We start from the raw sequence: 6,000 nt of genomic DNA on the forward strand, positions 1-6,000 counted from the left end.
TTTCTAACCCAACCTCCCCACAAGTGGGCTTAGGGTGGGTAACAACAAGCAGCATACAAAAACAACATTGGAAAATAAAATTAAATAACAATTGAAATATATTAGGGTTTGTAGAATCTTTCGGGCTCAAGTGCTGTGTTCTACTGGAGAAAGTTTTTCTTCCAGACGTTTCGTTCTCAGCTGGAAGGAAAACTTTCTCCAGTAGAACACGGCACTTGAGCCCAAAAGATTCTACAAACCCTAATGATGATGCCAGCCGTGAAAACCTGAAATCTTTGATAATTGAGATATAAATTGAAATAGCAGTTAAAATGATCAAGTTGGTGACATAAAGTATCATCCCACATAAGACCCCACAGCTTGAAAAGGCTGATCAGATAGGATCGCTTCTGCATGATATTAATACCCTGTGGGCAAAGAGGGGGGGCATTTTGAGCAGGGAGGCCATATAATTATAGTTTGAGACATGAGGTTTTTTGGTATCCCTGGTTAAGAATGTAAGAGAAGCCATGTTGGATCAGGCCAATGGCCCATCCTCTCCAACACTCTGTGTCACACAGTGGCCAAAAAAACCAAGTGCCATCAAGAGGTCCATCAGTGGGGCTAGAAGCCCTCCCACTGTGTCCCCTCCCCAAGCACCAAGAATACAGAGACTGTCCCAGACAGAGAGTTCCAACAATATGCTGTGGCTAATAGCCACTGATGGACCTCTGGTTGGTCACCTTTGCCCAAAATACTTTACCTCAAAAGGTTGTTAAGAATATACAATGAAAAACTATAGGGCACTTTCAGTGTAATTCTGTGCAGAGTCACTGTCACTATTCTACAATATATATGTACAAAGAGCAAAAAGAATTTCCATTTTTACCTTCCCAAAAACACCAATCGGCAACTTGGATGAGGTCCAAATTCCTTAGAACATTTTATCCCCATTGTGAGGTAGCATAGAATGTCGCTATGCCAAGTGTGATTTAGCCCTGGCATGGATGTTACACTTGGCTGTGTATGGAATTCCTATAGCTGAATTAACATAGTCCCATCCCAGGTCTATTAAATCTCTACAGATGAGTTGCTGTAAGTTGAATCAGGACCAACGGGGGCCTTTGTACTTTTTAAAAAGCTAATGTTATTACCTTTTCAAATGATGTATGTGTGTTAAGTGCCCTCAAGTTGCTTTCAACGTTTTGTGACCCTATGAATTAATGACCTCCAAAATGTCCTGTCGTTAACTGAGGGTCATGGCTTCTTTGATTGAGTCAATCCACCTCGAGTTGGTACTTCCTCTTTTCCTGCTTCCTTCAGCTTTTCTTAGCATTACTGTCTTTTTCAATGAGTCATCTTCATTTTAGCTTCTAGTGAGCCATTTTAGTAAAGCCATTTTAGCTTCTAGTGAGAGTTCAGGCTTGATTTGAATGAGAACCTTTGGCAGCCCATGGCATCTATTTAAAAAAAAGTCTCTAATGCATTTCAAATGAGTCAGCTTTCTTCATTGTCCAACTTTCAACTCATGTATAGTAACAGGGAATACTATAGTATGAATTATCTTGATCTTGGTTCTTAGCAGCACATCCTTATGCTTAAGAATCTTTTCTGTCTTCATGGCTGACTTTCTCAGTCTTTTGATTTCTTTGTTGCAGTCTTCCTTTTAGTTGATGATGAAGCCAGGCAATAGAAAATCTTGAGCAATTTCAATTTTTTAATTGTCAACTGTAAAGTTGTGTAATTCCTCAGTAGTCATTTTGATGTTCAGCTGTAAACCTGCTTTGGCGCTTTCTGCTTCATCAGAAGTCTGAAATAATTTAAAGTCTTCACTATTTTCCACCAGTTATGTGATATCATTTGCATATCTCACTGTTAGTTCATTCCACTAGTTTTTACTCCAACTTTACCTAGAACTAATCCAGCTTTCTTTACAATGTTCTCTGCATATACATTTATATCTTCACTATATCTTCATATATATCTTCACTATTTTCCACCAGTTATGTGATATCATTTGCATATCTCACTGTTAGTTCATTCCACTAGTTTTTACTCCAACTTTACCTAGAACTAATCCAGCTTTCTTTACAATGTTCTCTGCATATACATTTAATTAATATTTTATTATGTGTACATATATCAACCTGTTTATACATCTCATATACATTTTGTTTTTTGTTTATTGTATTCTGCAAATCAAACTGAATACTAACAACAAATAAATAAATTCCTTCCTCTTTCTATTTCCTTTCTTTACCCGTTTCACCCGATCCCCCTACCACTTTTCCTTATTCTTGTTCTAATCCTAATTATATTATTTCTTTTTGTTTCCAAAACTTCTTTACTTTGTTCACATACTTACATCTTTACACACCTAATTTTTAAAACTTTAAACTATCTTCTCTTGTGCCTGCAAAAGAAAGCTGGACAGTTTACCTCCAAAACTGGGTGCTGCAGAAAAATCTCTACAGTCAGAGGTCTGGGGGGGCACACCCATCACCTCCTTGCTAATACATTTAACAGGAAAGGAAAGGTCCCCTGTGTAAGCACCAGTCGTTTCCGACTCTGGAGTGACGTTGCTCTCACAATGTTTTCATGGCAGACTTTTTATGGGGTGGTTTGCCATTGCGTTCCCCAGTCATCTACGCTTCCCCCTCCCCGCAGCAAACTGGGTACTCATTTTACCGACCTCAGAAGGATGGAAGGCTGAGTCAACCTTGAGCCGGCTACCTGAAAACCCAGCTTCCACCGGGGATCGAACTCAGGTCATGAGCAGAGCTTAGGACTGCAGTACTGCAGCTTTAACACTCTGCGCCACAGGGCTCAACGTTTAACAGACAGATAGATAAAATAGTTGGTAGAAAAAAAACAGCAGAAACTCAATTGCATATTTGGCCATACCCCCATACTGTGTTCCTGTGCATTTCTGCTAAAAAAAAAAAAAAGCCCTGGATAAAATACATTGTTGTAGAGAAGGTAGAGAAAGAAGTAGAGAAGGTACTTTTCTCCCTTTCTCACTATACAAAAACTCGTGGGCATTCAATGAAATTGCTGAGCAGTTGGGTTAGAACTGATAAAAAGGAAGTACTTCTTCACCCAAAGGGTGATTAACATGTGAAATTCACTGCCACAGGAGGTGGTGGTGGCTACAAGCATAGACAGCTTCAAGAGGGAATGGATAACCATATGGAGCAGAGTTCCATCAGTGACTATTAGCCACAGCTTATTGTTGGAACTCTCTGTCCGGGGCAGTGATGCTCTGTATTCTTGTGCTTGGGGTGGGAGGGCACAGTGGAAGGGCTTCTAGCCCCACTGGTGGACCTCTTGGTGACACTTGGGTTTTTTGGCCACCATGTGACACAGAGTGTTGGACTGGATGGGCCACTGGCCTGATCCAACATGGCTTCTCTTCTTATTATGTTGTCTGACACCTTTGCCAACTGGAAACTTCTGCTTTTCCATCTACTGTCCTAACAGTAACCTCTTGTCCAGAGTATAAGTTGCACATCAAAGTCAGATATTGTGGTATACCCATTTTCTTTTAAAACCAACTATACATTTTCATGATCTACACAGTCAAAAGCTCTGCAGTTATTGATGAAACTACAAGCTGATTTTCTTCTGAAATTCTATTGTATGGTCCAGTAACCAATGTAAATTTGCAATACAGCCTCTAGTGCCTATTCCTTTGTGAATCCAGCTTGAACATATGGCATTTCTCATTCCACATATGCTATAGTCTTTTTTGTAAGATTTTGGCCATGAGAATTTAACACAATGTTCTAATAGTTGCTCTGGTCTATGACATCTCCTTTTTTAGATTGCAATGTTTATTGAGGATTTCCAGTCTGTGGATCATAGTTTTGTTTTCCATATTTGTTGGCATATTCTTGTGGTGGACTCTGTTTCTGTGGGTTGAAATAGCTCTATTGATAGTCCATCTACTCCTGGTGATTTGTTTCTCTTAATTGCTTTGAGTGCACCTTTCACTTCACTTCATAAAATTGCAGGTTCTTCTTCAAAAGATTCTTTTTTTGAGCAAAGCTGTCATCTTTTCATATATTCTGTATGGTTCTTCCTTGTATTATTCCCAACTTTCATTTGTTTTGTCCTGTTCAGTTCCTAACCATGCTTTAAATTTCTCCTTGATTTCTTGTGGAACAGATCTCTTGTTAATCACATGAAATTTAGCACAATAATGAGAGTAGCATAAGTGGATAGGGTGTCATAATAGGATCTGGGAGCCGCAGATTTGAATTTCCACTCTGCCATAAAAGCTTGCTGGGTGACTTCGGGCCAGGCAGATAATTTCTGCATTTACTAGCTCCCTTCTTTTGTCATTTGTAGATCAGATAGTTTGATCTGTTGGGGCATTGGTACTTGGATAGTTCTACCTTGGGCAAAGGGATGGAATGAATGCGTCCCCCTCCCCCATTTCCTTAGACCTCTATTTCCTATAATTTGATTTACTGTAGAATTCTTCTGTGAAGAGGTCAGTGTCACAGGGCACATCTTTGTATAACAACACTCCTCACTCACCTGTGAGTATTTCCAGATAAAAGCACATCAAATAGCAGGGCTGGGAAAGACTTCTGTCCGCCACTCTAAATTCACAATTCTAGGCCAGATGAAGCAATAATCTGACTCAGAATAAAGCAGCTATATATGTGCCATAGAAGAGGAGCTATATCTCAGTGGTGGAGCATCTTCGTGGAGTGCAGAAGGTCTCAGGTTCAATCCCTGGCATCTTCAGTTGAACAGGCCAGGTAGTAGGCGATGTGAAAAGACTTCTAACAAACTGGTGAGCTGCTGTCACTCTGAGTAAGCAACATGGACTTGGGTGGGACAAGAGTCTGTTTAAGTAATTAGGCAGCCTTATGTATGTGTTCGGTATGGATTCTGACAGAGGTGATCTAAAGACAAAACATGCCCTGATTCTGGTAAATGCAGGATTGAGAGAGCAATAGGAGCAGAAATGTTGGGGAAATTGTGGGAAATCATACTCTTTGGGTTATTAAGTATGTGATCAACTAGAACAGGGGTGGCCAACAGTAGGTCTCCAGATGTTTTTTGTCTGCAGCTCCCATCAGCCCCAGCCAGCATGGCCAATGACTGAGGCTGATGGGAGTTGTAGGCAACAAACATCTGGAGCGCTACCGTTGGCCACCCCTGAACTAGAAGAAGTGATTGCAACAATCATTTTAAAATATCCAGATAGTACAAGAGACTAAACAAACAATCTTATCACTTTCCTCAGAGAGAAAATAAGCAGGATGGAAATGAACAAGGTCCTTTAATTGAACAACTTGTAAATTAAAACCATACTTAGCCATTTTAGAAATCACTTCCCAGAGAGGAGATTAATCTATATAATGAACTGCTTGGGTGACAGGAAAGAATTTGCAATCACAACCTTATGAGATGGTTTTACATGTAACGGAATCTGTTCTGGTACTAAATCCAGTGAAATCTAGAATATTTAAGGGAAGTCAGGTTAGTAGTATTGGAACTGACATGGTCCTTTGCTCCTGTAGCCTTTGTGGGTGGGTCAAGTCTTGCTCCAACAGGACCTTAAATCAATCCGTTTGGCTCAGCTGTTTTACTTGGCCACCGGTGAATAGTGGTCCACCGTCCTCTTCCTACAAAGGAGAATGAAAAACGAAAAATCCCTGACATCTTCCGCACAGTGCAATAAGATCCTCGTGCTTATTCATCATCAAGTGCGCCTTCCTTCTGTTTTCTTAATGAGCAGCTATTCGATCGCAAGGATACTGTTTGAGGGAGTCTATGTTTCTTATACCAGAAAAGGAAACTCTTTTCGCGTTTCTCCTCTCCGGATTTGGAGGCTGTTTTACTCTTAGGAGTTCCGGCCCCTGGGATGTTACCCCTTTCACGTTCCCCGTGACGCTTTTGTGTGTGCTCGTGTTTGCCTCCCCCATCACAGTGACGGTGCCCGAAAATGGGAAGACGCTCCGGGTTCTGCCCAGCAGCTGATCATGTGACGTCTCCCTCGGACGC

This window comes from Heteronotia binoei, chromosome 21 (genome assembly GCF_032191835.1).
Source record: "Heteronotia binoei isolate CCM8104 ecotype False Entrance Well chromosome 21, APGP_CSIRO_Hbin_v1, whole genome shotgun sequence".
In the NCBI taxonomy this organism is placed as follows: domain Eukaryota; kingdom Metazoa; phylum Chordata; class Lepidosauria; order Squamata; family Gekkonidae; genus Heteronotia; species Heteronotia binoei.